The following is a 16,152-nucleotide window of genomic DNA, read 5'->3' on the forward strand; positions in this document are numbered from 1 at the left end:
CCTGAAGTTTTTTTGCTGTAAGATGGCTACCTTTACATCTGCTATTGTGTGGCCAGGGAGGTTGAAGTGTTCCCCTACAGGTTTTTGTATATTGCCATTCCTGATATCTGACTTATGTCCATTTATCCTTTTACATAGTGACTGTCCAGTTTGGCCAATGTACATAGCAGAGGGGCATTGCTGGCATATGATGGCATATATAACATTGGTGGACGTGCAGGTGAATGAACTGGTGATGTTGTAGCTGATCTGGTTAGGTCCTGTGATGGTGTTGCTGGTGTAGATATGTGGGCAGAGTTGGCATTGAGGTTTGTTGCATGGATTGGTTCCTGAGTTAGAGTTGTTATGGTGCGGTGTGTGGTTGCTGGTGAGAATATGCTTAAGGTTGGTGGGTTGTCTGTGGGCAAGGACTGGCCTGCCTCCCAAGGTCTGTGAAAGCGAGGGATCATTGTCCAGGATGGGTTGTAGATCACTGATGATGCGTTGAAGAGGTTTAAGCTGAGGACTGTAGGTGATGGCCAGTGGAGTTCTGTTGGTTTCTTTCTTGGGCTTGTCTTGTAGCAGGAGGCTTCTGGGTACACGTCTGGCTCTGTTGATTTGTTTCCTTATTTCCTTGTGTGGATATCGTAGTTTTGAGAATGCTTGGTGAAGATCTTGTAGGCATTGGTCTCTGTCTGAGGGGTTGGAGCAGATGCGGTTGTACCTCAGCACTTGGCTGTAGACGATGGATCATGTGGTGTGTCCGGGGTGGAAGCTGGAGGCATGAAGGTAGGGCATAGCAGTCGGTGGGTTTTCGGTATAGGGTGGTGTTAATGTGACCATCACTTATTTGTACTGTGGTGTCTAGGAAGTGGACCTCCTGTGTAGATTGGTCCAGGCTGAGGTTGATGGGGTGGAAGCTGTTGGAATCGTGGTGGAATTCTTCTAGAGTCTCCTTCCCATGAGTCCAGATGATGAAGATGTCATCAATGTAGCGTAGGTAGAGAAGGGGCGTGAGTGGACGAGAGCTGAGGAAGCGTTGTTCCCGGTCAGCCATAAAAATGTTGGCATATTGTGGGGCCATGCGGGTGCCCATGGCGGTGCCACTGGTCTGGAGATATTCTTGTGTTATGTGAAGGGGTAAATAACACTTCATTATTTACTTTCGCCACACCATTCATGATTTTATAGACCTCTATCTTATCCCTCCTTAGTCATCTTTTTTTCTATGATGAACAGTCCCAGTCTTTTTAATCTCTCCCCAGATGGAAGCTATTCTATACGCCTAATCATTTTGTCTGTATTTTTTTCCCAATTCTAATATCTTTTTTGAGATGGGGCAACCAGAACTGCATACATTATTTAAGGGGTCGGTGTACCGTGGATTTATATAGTGGCATTGTGATGTTTTCTGCCTTATTATCTCTTTTCTAATGGTTCTTAACTGTCTGTTAGATTTTTTTGACTGCTGCTGCACATTGAGCAGATGAATTCAGAGAACTATCCACAATGACTCCAAACTCTTTCTTGAGTAGTAACAAGTAAAATCCCCCTCTCATTTTGTATGTCTAGTTGGGTTATGTTTTCAATGTGCATTACTTTGTGTGATGGGTTCCCATTGGGGTGCCATTTGGATCTGGGATACTACTTGTTGCCCGTTCTTGGAACCAGCCAAGAAATAACCACAGACAAAGGTCAAACTAGAGCAGAACTGAGAGTTGATTTATTGATTCTCTTATTTGTGTAATTATACTCACACACAACTCATGCATGCTGGCAGGCTGCAGGCACGGGTGTTGGTTTCAATTTCACAGGTGGCTGAGGGTGATCAGGCGACAGCTTCCCGGAGATCGGCCCATTAGGCAATGAGAGTCCCCGAAGTCCCTTCGGATCTGCGGAAGGGCTCTACTGCTTCTGGTCTGGTCATGAGTTCTTGCTATCATTGGTTACATTTCTCTCTGGCCGCTACTGCCATAGGTTTATATACAGTCCCATATATACCTTGATTATCCTTACATGGTAATATTTCGGTTCAAGCCTTGCGATTGGTTTCTTACACTATCTCACTCATTCCTTACTTTAATTGATTACATTTTAATAAGCATGAATACAATTGGTAATATAGAGCAATGTAGCTTTTAAGCAAGCATCTAACGTCTTTCTGCTGCTTGGGGTTTTGTAACAGCATAACAGGAAACTGTACAGACTGCACTTGAAAGGGCAAATGGGGAGGAGGGCGCATCTGGCTACATTTCCTGCCCCTTGATCAATGGATCACAATAAGGATTGTCGGACAGCGGCCCCCCCAGAACAGCTGGTGGAGCTTGGTGACTCGCTGAACCAACGACCAAGTACAAAAATACAATGAAAAGTATACCAAGAATAATTAATAAGACAACAATGGGGTGCATTAAGACCATTAGAATTCCCAAAGCTCTGGAGGACAAGCCCTTGAAAATGTCCCACCACTGATGCTTGGTTAGGTTGACTATTTCTCTGCCCAGTTGTTCAATCTGGAAGCCTTTAGCTAAAACACGAATTTGGGTGGTAATCGCAGACTGGGCCACCAGTCAGGCCCATTGGGCCACGTTGGAACTCTTGTTTAAGAGCTCGGTCCCAATAGATCAGTTCTGGGAGGGGGGAATGGGCAGGTGGGGTGTGGGAGCCAAAACATCAATGGTTTGGGGTGGGGATGGCACCCATGCACTATGATAGGTGCCGTTGACTAAAACACCAGATACATTGTGGGTACATTGAGTATGGTTATCAGTAAAATTACATTCTTGGCCAGAGAGCAACCAGTAGCAAGAAACATTTTTGCGTGAGGTTGTTACACACATAGATACCCTATTTTGCAATGGTAAGAACACACAGAGACCCTCCTTCTTGGGGCCCGGCTCAGAGAAGCAGGTATCCTGGAGCACCATTCACCACTGCAGCTATGTCAGAGGAGCTGTCAGGTGTCACCTTCACCCATTCCCCTAGGCGTGACCCCATGGCTGCCAATTTGTTAGTGGGGACTTCTACCTCTATGGAATTGAGAATTCCCATTCCAGCTCTGGCCCCACCCAAGATTGTTTCTCCTAACCCTCGTTTGTATTGGGAAAAGGGGAATCTCCATTTTTGTAGATTTTTAACAGCTTGGGAGCAATTGGGATGTGTTTAGAGCCTCCGCGCTAATCACAATGGTGAGCGGTATCATGTCGAGGGACAGCGCTACCTGCTCTGGAAATCCAGGATTGATCTGGCACATTAACAGTGGTGGGGAGAATACCAAGGGCGCTACTGAGACCTCCTGGGGATTCCCTCTGATCCACATGAGAAAGTAATCCCCCAAAATCATTCCCCATCCCTGTGTCCAGGAGGGTGTGTGTGTGGGGGGGAGGCACGAAGGATCTCCAGTGTTCTCAGCAATGGGCAGAAGGCATTCCCAGGGCATCCCACCCACGTGGCAATAGAAACAGGGAGGGGTATGCTGGCCACTATCCAAGACTGATTCCATGGATACAACATTGCATTGGTTATGTTAACTGATTCTACTTCTATAAAGGTTTTGTCAGAGTGCCTCACAAAGGATCCTGGCCCCTGGTCCCCTGATGGGTCGTGATATATATACATTCCATTTAACGCAGGGCTATCGAGAGGGGTCACCCCCGCTCCCACTGGGGTACTGCCATTGCAGCCAGATGGTAACATTCTGTATTGTTTCTGACCAGGGAACCTGGGGTGCACAGAGTGTGTGATGTTTTCCCCACCAGGTTAATCAGAAATTACAAAGGATCCAGGAGTCATCACCAGAATGTGGGGCCAACGTATCACATGGGTCATGGATCAGCAAGGGGTCTCCCCTGGGTGTAAGCAATTGGAAACGGAGGAAGGGGGCCTATATTAAACCATAGCATTCTCTAGTGAGGTGGTTGTTACAGCCAGAGGTCCCACGCTGCCATGGTCAGTCCCAGAAGGCCTCATACCAGTGACTTATGGAGGGGAGACCGAAAAGCGATATTTTAGTTCTCTCCCCCCCTTCCCCACCGGGCTTCATTTATGGGTGCCCAGATCCCCCCACCAAATTCTTAAGGAGGCTAACATGTGCCGTTAGATCCCTGTTTTCTTCCTGCAATTCCTGGGATCTAACCTATCTTCCAATTTCACTGCTAATATGGCAGCGGAGGTGGAAGTTGCTGAGGCTGTCTGAGCCTGAGCTTTCCATAGGTTATACTCCCTCCGGGCCTCGGTTAAGTCCTGGCGGAGAGCCTCCAGTTCCCTGGTGCACTCTGCTTTAGCGGCTTGCCAAGCTCAACATGTTTGCCACAGAAGCCACGCTCTCACAGCGGTCTGTCCCCTTTTATCAGGTTTGTACAATGCTAAATACTTCTCATAATTATTCTCGAGGTCTGGGATTGTGTCCCCTCCTGAGATCACCCCGGGACTCCAGGGATCTGTGCCTAAATTCTGCAGCGATGCCAAAAAGGGCGAGGGGCAGCTCACCACACCCCACTCGCGTTTTTCTGTCTTTTTCTTCTCACTCTTGTCCTTTCTGAACATCGGCATGGTGACCTCCTTTCCCCTCCCGCAGAGACTACCCGGGGTACATCAACCAACCCACTGTGATACTCAAGAGAACAAGATGGGGAATGCCTGCCACTATCATCTGGGACTCCTAGTCTCCCCGTGTGATGGTCAGGTTCTGGGAAAACACCAAGCCTGTTCGTCAGATGTTGCTCGAGTTCAATTTAACCCCTTGCTTCCCTCATTCTCCACCATTGAACGTTGCCCGTTCTTGGAACCAGACAAGAAATAACCACAGACAAAGGTCAAACTAGACCTTTTTAGTTGGGAATTGGTCCTGCTTTGAGCAGGGGGTTGGACTAGATGACCTCCTGAGGTCCCTTCCAACCCTGATATTCTATGATTCTATGTGCTCTAATAAATTTGTTAGTCTCTAAGGTGCCACAAGTACTCCTGTTCTTTTTGCGGATACAGACTAACACGGCTGCTACTCTGAAACCTATGATAGAACAACACTTACTGCTTCCCTTATCTGTGCAATAATACTCAAACACACACAACTCATTCATGCTGGCAGGCTGCAGGCGCAGGTGTTGTTTTTGATTTCACAGGTGGCTGTGGGTGATCAAGTGACAGCTGCCCGGAGATCAGCCCATTACGCGACGAGAGTCCCCAAAGTCCCTTTGGATCTGCGGGAGGGCTCTACTGCTTTCGGTCCGGTCCCGAGTTCTTGCTTTCGTGGGTTACATCTCTCTCTGGCCGCTACTGCTGTAGGTTTATATAGAGTCCCATATACACCTTGATTATCCTTACATGGTAATATTTCAGTTCAAGCCTTGTGATTGGTTTCTCACACTATCCAAAATTATACTGTCTTGCACTGCACAGGGAACTATACAGCGTAAGCTCATAAAATTTGCCCACTCCCTATGGAGAGACATATGCAACAGGTTTCTGCCCCAAGTTATAATTTCCACACATTGATTTTAAACAAACACAAAAGTTTATTAACTACAAAAGATAGCTATCACTTATAACCACTTAAAATCTAACAGCTCAAGTAGATTACTTTAGTATATAAACAAAACCGCAAATTGAACTTAACACACTAGATAGGTAGGATATGAATTAGCAAATTCTCACCCTGAGTGATAAACAGGCTGTTAGATTCTTAAGTCACAAGCTGCCTTGTCTTTCCCATGTTTTCACACACAGTCTAAAAATCCCTCTAATCTGGAACCATCACTTCCCACAGCTCAGTCCTTGCCCCTCAGTTGTTTCCAGGTATGTTGTTGTAGGAGGAGTGAGGTACACACATGATGTCATTTCCCCCCTTTTATACCTTCTTCCCACTTGCTGGAAAGCTCTTTTGCTGTGACCTGGGTAAAACAGTTCCAATTGTGTAGTGCTATCTCTGAGAGGTTTCTATTGTACACAGTTCCTGTGGGTAATCCTTGTGCTTGTGCCAAACATACATAGCCAAACTTCATAACTTCCCATACGATGATAGTACATACAATCCAATGAGATATTAATGTCTAGCAGATCAAGACTTTTAGAATGATACAGCATAAGGCATACTTTGTACAAAAGAATCCTAATTACAGGACAGTGGAGAACATTGGGATGCCAGGGTGTCACACTTTGCACTTACCAACATTAAATTTCATTTGCCATTCTGTTGCCCAGTCACCCAGCCAACCTTTGTAACTCTCTGCAATCTGCTTTGGACAGAACTATCTTTAGTAATTTAATATTGACTACAAAACTTTGCCACCTCACTGTTCACCCATTTTCCAAACTATTTTTTAATATGTTGAACAGCAATGATTCCAGTTCAGATCCTTGCAGGCCCCCCAATATTTACCTCTTTCCATTGTAAAAACTGAACATTTATTCCTATTCTTTGTTTCCTATCTTTTAGCCAATTACTGATCCATGACAGGACCTTCCCTCTTATCCCATGACTGCTTACTTTGCTTTAGAGCCTTTGGTGAAGGACCTCAAAGGCTTTCTGAAAGGCAAAGTACACTATATCCTCTGGATCGCTCTTGTCCACATGTTTGTTGACACCCGCAAAGAATTCTAATAGGCTCTTCAATCTATCGAACAAAAGTCTCACTTCTCTAAGGAGGCCAGTCCTGAAGTGGCTTAAATTCTGGCATATGAAAGAACAGTTGTCAGCATAGGTTTCCATAGTAGAGTATGTGGATATTCAGCAACCTTAATGCTGCATTCAGTTCAGAAGCCATGGCACTTTGCTACAATGAAAGCTTGAATGATACCTATGCTGAAAGGAATTAAAGTTTTCAACAAAAACAATGAATCTTTAGCACAGGAAACTCAGTTTTTTGAAATACTATTTAACATAAGCAACTGTTTCTTCTGACCTTTTGTACTCTGTAACGGGGCTCAGACTCACCACCGCTGTGCCTCATGCTGGCTTGCTCTGGGAACTAGCTCATTCAGCTGTGGAGCGCCCTCTGCAGGTGGTGTCTTGCCAGTTGTTTGTTCAGCTCTCCCACCAGGACACGCATCGCTCTCTGGACCGTGGTGTCCTCTTCAGGACACTGTCCTCTGGCAGTGCCCACTACTCCATTCTCCCCCCTTCCGGGGGTATATCCGCAGTTCTAGTCCACACCTGCCTTCATGGCCACCTTTCACCCCAAAGTCTAGTCCCTTACCTCAGGGACAAGGTGCAGTCCATGGGCCACGCTCCCTCATGGCAAGGTGTGGTGCAATGGGGGGACCCAGACCCACCCACTACTCTGGGCCCTAGCCCAGGGACCCCTGAGCGGCAGCTGCTTGCTGCCTTCCTCCACTCCTCATCACTGTCTGCCTTCCCTGGGCCACTTCCCCATAGCCCTAGCACCCACTCAGCCCTTGTTTCAAGGCCTGCAGCCTGGCAGGGTCAGCCAGAGCTCCCACTGCCCTGCTACCCTGCCCAGCACTGCTCTGTCCAGCATGCCACTCCTACCAGGAGCCAGTCCTCCTCCCTTGCTGATCAGGCAGAGACTACTTTCTCCTCTGTGCTTCAGCCTTTATATAGGGCTCAGCCTGGCCCTGATTGGCTGCCCACAGGTCCTTTCTGATTGGTTGCCCATCTGCACAGCCTCTCTGGCCTACTTTAACTCATTTTCTCCTGAAGTGGGGCAGTCACCCTACAACATACTCCCATTGAACAGAAATAGAACCTGGAGAAGTACTTCCTGTATTAAAATGAAAATAGCTCCCTGAAACAAAGAGTTAACTTGACTCTCTGAGCTTCAGTTTCTTTTGCCTTGTGAGCAAGTCACCAATGAAATTGTTTCCTTTTCATTTTCAAAGGCAAGTATTTCACATCACCCAAAGATTGCAGTCATAGGTGAAATAAACAAAACCACCAATCTGTACAAAATACTATTTGAAATTGCCAATGGTGAAAAAATAAGAAAAGCACTCAAACAATTTATTTTCTGATGCTAACAAGATGGCAAAGACTTTCAAGGCAATTAAAGGAGGGCATATTTGTTTAGTTTTACCAAAAAAGTGGAGTTTCAGTTTTATTTTGTTTTAAGGCTAGAGAGAAAATTTCCATCTTTGGAACTTGAGACAGTGAAATTGTGTTTGTCTATTTCTGATTGGCTGTTTCTATATTTTAGTCTCCCCTTCCTCCTTCTGTTTACTTTTTCACAACAACCTAAAGCACAGAACATGTCACTTCTGTGACAGAAGTATTTACTAGTAGAGCCATATGGCAACTGGCCAGTGGCCAGATGTCTTCCACCCTGTCCAGCCTTTCCAGTTCACTCTAGGGCTGTCTTTGTTGTGCTTTATTAAGGGAGACAAAGTTCTGGCTGGCTTCTTTGCAAAAGGGAAAATAACATTGCTGCCTTGAAATGGATACTCTGAAAGAAAGCGAACAAAGCTGATAGAGCTGCACTGTGCTTTCTTTCTGAAGAATCAGAAGGGTAAAAAAATAAATGTCGTTTTTAAAAAAAAAAATCCCTGTACTACAATATGAGGGAGCAAAGAAACTGCTGTCTGGCACAGCAGAGGTTAAAGAAAACCTGTGGGTTCAGCTAGCCCTGCCCCCTTATACCTGTAGCCAATGCCAGGCCTGGAGGGGGGGAGAAAAGAAGGGAGCCTGGCTCAGTCAGGGGCTGACCCGTGAAGAGTCAGGAGCTCTCTGTTTGCCTGCTTGAAGGCACAGACAGGCAACCTGACAGCCAATGCAACCACTGGAGGCAAGAAAGCCTTCCCCTGCCAAGGGGAGCCTGCAGATACACCCCAATTGATGGGTAACTGCCCAAGCGGGGCCACATGCAAACTAAAAGGACTTTCATAGGAAGCAGCCCAGGAAAACAGGTCCTGAACCACCACCATCCCCGGCCGGGAGAAAGATCCATCTTCCCTGTTTAGCGGGATTCTGGGCCAGGACCTGGTAGAGAGGGAGGGGTCAGGTCCCCCTACAGGTCCCCAACCAATGATCCAGACACTAGGCCACCTGGCCACTGAAGGCCTTATCACATACAGATTTAGCCATCTACAGATAATACTGCTACTTTCACCATAGCTATTTTTTAAAAAGTAAAATCTAATGGATGACTTATAAAAGCAGAGTTAAATTGTACAGTGGGAAGCTGAAGACAGAGAATTAGATTGAGTGCCTTTCATCTGTAGGCCGCAGGTCTAAATCTAGATTGCTCTGGAAATAGCTGTCTAATAACCCCTGTTCCAATTATTGATGGATAAACAAAGACTACTATCATTTGTTATACTGATAAAACAGAAGATTTCCTTATGGTTCTTAATCTATATCTTCACTTCAAGCAACTTTTAGATGTTCCCCAATCTTTTTATTAAAAAAGAAGGGAAAACCATTATTTTCTGATTAGGAATCAGAGGGGTAGTCGTGTTAGTCTGGATCTGTAAAAAGCAACAAAGAGTCCTGTGACACCTTATAGACTAACAGATATATGCGTCTGACGAAGTGGGTATTCACCCATGAAAGCTTATGCTCCAATACATTTGTTAGTCTATAAGGTGCCACGGGACGCAGGGTCAGAAAGGACCACTGTGATCCTCTAGTCAGACCTCCTTGGAGAACACAGGCTATAAAATTTCCCCACAATAATTCCTGTTTGAACTACAGCATATCTTTTAGAAAAACATCCCGTTTTGATTTAAAAATTGCTCCTTTTGTTTTTTCACCACAACCCTTGGTAAGTTGTTCCAATGGTTGATTACCTCCACTGTTAAAAATGTCCACCTTATTTTTAATCTGAATTTGTCTAGCTTCAACATCCATTGGTTCTTGTTATACTTTTGTCTGCTAGACTAAAGAGCCCATTATCAAATATCTGTTTCCAATATAGGTACTTAAAGATTGCAATCAAAGCACCCCTTAACCATCGTGTTATTACTCTATATAGATAGACTCAAGAGACTCAATCACTAATAGTCATGTTTTCCAAACCTTTAATCATTTTCATGGCATTTTTCTGAACCCTCTCCAATTTATCAACATCTTTTGTAATTGTCACCAGAACTGGATGCTGTATTCCAGCAGTGGTAACACCACAGCCAAATACAGAAGTGATATAACCTCTCTACTCCTATTTGACATTCCCCTGTTTATAAACACAAGGTTCATGTTATCCCTTTTGTCCACAGCATTGCACTGGATATCATGTTCATCCGATTATCCACTGTAACCCTTACTTTTTTTTTCCAGAGTCACCATTTCCTAGGAGAGTCTTCCAACCTGTAAGTATGGTCTACATTCTATGTTCTTAGATGTATGCTTTTCTATTTGGCAGTATTAAAACACATGCTGTTGGCTTGCACCCATTTTACCAACCAATCCAGATCACTCTGTATCAGTGACCTGTCCTCTTCAGTAATTTACCACTCACCCAGACTTTGTGTCATCTGTGAACTTTATCAGTGATGATTTTATGTTTTCTTCCAGCTCAATGATAAAAAATGTTAAATAGTGTAGAGCCACTCCTGGACCCCACTGAAATCACTTCCTTGATAATGATTCCTCATTTACAATTACATTTTGAGATCTGTCAGCTAGCCAGTTTTTAATCCATTTAATGTGTGCCATGTTGACTTTGTATCATCCAAGTTTCTTCATCAAAATGTCATATGGTAGCCAGGGCAAATGTTTTACAGAAGTCAAAGTATATTAAATCAACACTATTACCTTAATCAGACAGACTTGTTATCTCATCAGAAATATCAAGTCCGTTTAACAGGATCTATTTTTCATAAACCCTTCAGCAAAGCCCCTTCAGGGGTGTGGTGGGATTGGGCTCTAATCGCTCAAATGGGGATCCTCAGTAGTCCTGTGATGGGAATGGTGTCTCAGCCCTCCAGCTGAGTCCCTCTGGGTACTTATCCCTTCTGGGTCCAGGGAAAAAACAAACAAACTAGAAACAGGAAAATAGAAGAAGTAAGAGGAAACAGTCAGTCCCAGCCAAGATGCTGACTTCTCTTCCTTCAGAGGAGCCTAGAACAAGTCTCAGTCTGGTTAAAAGTACTGTGGTTTACTGTCAGAGGAAATAGGAGCTTTGCCTCAGGGAACTTGGAGCTTCTTTAGACAAAGGAACAGCCTCTGCCGTCCACCAGACCACTCTCAGAGCTGGTGAGATTAGCAGTCTACTCTTCTCCCAGAGCTGCCTGCTACTGAGTTGAGCTTTCCCCCTTTTGACTTCCTCCGCTCCAGATATGACTCGCAGGTGCAGCGGGACCAATCCAGCCCAGAGCAACTCTTTAACCCCTTCTTCTCTGTTGCAGGGCTTACACACCCCATTCACATGTCCTTCTTTTATTCTTTATTAATCAAGTCCTGTATCAGCCGCTCTATTATTTTGCCCAGATCAGTGTCAGGGTGACATGCCAATAATTAGTTGGGTCATCCCACTTAATCTTTTTAAATACTGGCACAGCATTATCTTTCTTTCAGTTTTCTGGAACTTCCCCAGTTGTTCCAAGAGCTGTTGAAAATTAACATTAATGGTCAAGAGAGCTCCTTGGAGGCAAGTTATATGAACCTGCTGATTTAAATATGTCTAACTCTAGTAGCTGCTGTTTAACATCATCTTGAGTTACTATTGAAATAAAGTGTTTCATCATCCTAAGAGGGGACAACATCCTGTTTTCCCCCCATATACAGAAAAGAAATATTGATTGATATGGGTTTTATGTTTGTTTTATTAAGTAAACAAACCCTAAAATGTACTGTGCACTATGCAAAGGAAAAATAAGGATAACTGAGGTGATGATATACTTTGACTTCTGCAAGCCTTTGTACCATACAATATTCTGATTTTAAGAAGACCATACAAAATCAACAATGATATTCAATTTATCAGTTATTTGGAAGAAAATAAGACAATTTCTGATGAAAGTTATAGATGGGACAAAGATTGGTGGAATGTAAGTAATGAAAAGGATAGAATTTGCACTCCACCCTGACCTATCAAACAACACACTTTAATATAACCAAATGCATGAAAATGGATCTAGGAACATGTAGTCTGAGAATGTACGCTTTATTACAGGATGCACAGGTATATCCTGGAAAGCAGTGACTCTAAAAAGAATTTATGAGTCACACTAGATAATCATCTGAACATGAGATCTTAGTGCAATGCTGTGGCTGAATATTAACATGATCCTTGGACATAGGGTTATGTTGATTAGTAATAAGGAAGTGATATTATCTCTATACAGCACTGGTCAGACCACTGTTAGACTACAGTGTCTAGTTCTAGTTTCCACAACTTTGAAAATTTGGTGAGGGTTCAGAGAAAAATTAAAAGAATGAATTGAGCTCTGGAAAATTTGCATTATACCCCATGACATAAGGAGCTAAATCTATTTTGCTTTATGTAATTAAGGTTAAGAGGCAACTTGATCATGGTCAGTATATCCCTACAAAGGGAGAAAATATTTGAGAGTACAGGGATCTTTGTCTCTTAAATTAAAGGCATAATATGGTTCAATGGCTTAAATCTGAAACTAGAAAAATTCAAACTGGAGATCATATGCAAGTGTTTAACATTAAGGATAATCAACAATTGGAAAAGCTTACCAAAGAATATAGTAAGTTCTCTATCATTTAAAGTCTTTAAATTGAGATCAGATGTCTTTCTAAAAGATATGGTGTAGTTCAACCAGAAGTTATTTGGACTGAAGGAATTACATATTGAAATCATCTCCAAATACAGATCTGCACTTACTCTCACTGTAAATCTACGTTATTTGCTCCTGTTTTCTGCCAGTAGAACAGATCTGTTTTAAGGAGGGACTTGAAGGAGCAAAGGGAAGAGGCACTGTGTGCCAGGCCAGGAAGAAAATTTCAGCTTTAGGGGCTGTTAGTGAAAGAAGGAAGTAGTCTGTTATGTGGCCAACATGGAGCAGAGTGAAAATGAGATAGGTAGCAGGAACTGTACTCTGTAGGACTTTGTAGACAAGGACAAAAATATATATACATAATGAGAAAGGTAAGGAGAATCCAGTTAAGGGATTGAAGAGGACTGGACAAGCCGAAGCAACTGGCAAACTTACATAAGAATGGCCACATTGGGTCAGATGGTCCATCTCTCCTAGTATCCTGTCTCTGACAGTGGCCATTACCAGAGCTTCAGGGGGTGCATACAGAACAGGGCAGTTGGAGTGATCCACCCAATCTTCCCCTCCCAGCTTCTGGGAGTCCATGGTTTAGGGTCTCCCCAAGCATAGGGTTGCATCCCTGAGCATCTTGGCTAATAGTAATTGATGGACCTATCCTCCATTAACTTATTTAGTTCTCTTTTAAACCGTTATATTTTCGGCCATCACAACATCCCATGACATTGAATTCTACAGTTAATTGTGCATTGTGTGGAAAAGTACTTCCTCTTGTTTGCATTAAACCTCCTGCCTTTTCATTTCATTGGATGACTTTTTGTATTGTGGGAAAGGGTAAACAACACTTCTCTATTCACTCTTTCCACACCATTCATGATTCTATAGACCTCTATCATATCCCCCCTTAGTTGTCTCTTTTCTAAGATCAATAGCCCTAATCTTTTTAGTCTCTCCTTGTATGGAAGCCATTCCATACCCTTGATCATCTTTGTTGCCTTTCTCTGAATCTTTTCCAGTTCTAGTTCAAACTTTTTGAGATGGGGTGACCAGAACTGGACATAATATTCAAAGTCTGGGCACACCATGAGTTTATTTAATGGAATTATGATATTTTTTGGCATATTTTCTATCCCTTTCCCAATAGTTCCTAACCTTTTTGACCACTGCTGTGCATTGAGCTGAAGTTTTCAGAGAACTACACACACTAACTCCAGGATCTTTCTTGAGTGGTAAGATGCCACGGCTCTTGTCCACACAAAGACATTTTTGAAAGATTTTCCCCAGCATTCCACTGAACTGGTGATACCAACATTAGAAGCTCTAGCACAGGCAGCACTGACCTCATGTCATCTCATCACACTGGGATCAATATGTTATGTAAATCATTCTATTAACTGTCGTGGCCTTTCACAGCAGAACCTTCTGTGCATGCTATATTTCACTGGCATGAAACCACGTATTGTTAGGAATATTTTTTAGTTACTATGGTTATGCAGTGTAACACGCAAATAAGTGCTGGAATCCCCTATTTTTGATCAAACCACATCCCATTTGAGAATAAATGAAGTCAGATATAGCTGTTTTAGTACAATTTGTATTACTTTGCAGAAGATTTTCTGGTTTCAGGTGTAATCTGCTCTGCATCTCCCAGACGAAGAGATTATTCTGTTTGTGGAAATATACATTCCTAAACTTGGCCTCAGGGTTTGTCATCAATCAATATCTGCAACATTAAATAGTAGTGCAATCAACCAGTGCTTACACTGTACAGCAAACGGTGCTTTAGAGACTAGGAATTAATCTGTGTACTGCCCACAACTAGCATGCTTTCTGAATCTTTAGTGCCTTTAATAGTACAGGATTTCCACTCTTTTTGTGCCTGCTAGTGTCAATTAGAGACAGGCTCTTTCATCAATTACAACGGTATATACAACATCTTTTCTCCCCCTTACATTGCCACACAGATGTTTTTTACTTTTGATTTCCAAGTCCTGGAATAACAGGAGGAAAAGAAGGTCATTCACATTTTCCTAGGTATGCAGTCAGATGTGATTTGCTTTTGCATTCACTTTCTATCCTTCCTTTTCTTCACAGTTGACAAAATAGACTTGAAGTGCATTGTCAGATGTAATGAACTGGATCAAAAAGGACAGAAAATGTGTGTGAAAAAAGGAGATAAAGAGATAAAAGGAGCTGCTACAGAGAAATATAGTGAGCAATTTCAAATGAGTATGTGAGGACTGCTTTGCCTTCTTCCTCGTTACCCCACCAAAATCATGGGTATCAAACATAATGTCAGACATTTAAATTATTAAAGTTAACTTAGGATTTTATGTGCTCTTGATGGTTTCATACTGGTGCAGCACTCTTCATGCCAAGAATGGGTTCTTGAAAAAATGTCCCCCTATTCCCTAGGTCAGAGGCTGCTGTTTGTATGGCTTTTTATTTATTTATTTACTTAATTAATTAATTTCCAATTTTCACAGTGAGCCTGATCCTGCTGGGCTTCCACAAACAGAATTTCCATTGACCTCAGTGGGAATTATATATGCAGAGGATTTGCAAGATTAGGACCATCACATTGCAAATGATGGAGGGATAAATATTATTTTAAACAGAGCCAAATGCTGTAAATCTTTACCTACAAATTAAAGGGATCAGTGTGGAAAGAATTAGCTAGTACTTAGTAGTACTGTAGTTAGTACTAGCTCCAAACAGCTCAAAGTACTATCAAAGTGCTGTGTCACATTAAGCAACTCAAAATTCTTTGTTCCAGTCTACCTATTTCTAAAATGCATACTATAAAACCTGGTTGCCTCTGAGAGGGGCTGTGAGGCCCAGTTCCAAAGTGTTTTGGAATCCTCATATGAAAAACTACTATAAGAGTGCAAGGCAGTATAAAGAACATGATATCACCTAAGTACCTAGTCACCTAACTCTCTTTGATTTTAATGTTAGGCACCTGAGCACTTCTGAAAATCCCACTAGGCACCTATCTATATCCTTAGAGATCTGGCGCTTAACCACTGGGAACTGGATTGAGACCAGCAGAATCATCTCCATATAGTCACCAAAAGTTTTTACAGGTTCTATCATCTTGGACTGGAACCAGCACCATGGAGGTAGACAGCTCAGTATCCCAACAGAAATCCTAATAGCTAATCAGTACTTAATAAAGATGTGGTCTCACCTCCAAAGAATGTACATTTAGGCTCTGCAACTGATGAATCAGAGCCACAGAGTTCTAGTCTCAGGAAGTTAACTGCAGGACCAGGCTCTAAATGATGTACATACCTTAATGAGTCTGTTATTCTTGTATCAGAACATTTTCTTTATTACCAGTACTTCCAATTTAGGACCTGATGCTGAAGCCCTGGTTCCCAATGAAATCAATGGAAGTTTTTCCTGAGTAAAGACTATCAAATTGGGCCCATCACAATGAAAAACCCACAAGAGGACTCTTTTCCGGGGTATGAAAATGAACCTGAAACCAATAAGGGATTCATCTTTGTATGTCATATCAAATGCATTCTATTGTTA

This window comes from Terrapene carolina, unplaced genomic scaffold (genome assembly GCF_002925995.2).
Source record: "Terrapene carolina triunguis isolate 2854851 unplaced genomic scaffold, T_m_triunguis-2.0 Scaffold42, whole genome shotgun sequence".
NCBI classification, from domain to species: Eukaryota; Metazoa; Chordata; order Testudines; family Emydidae; genus Terrapene; species Terrapene triunguis.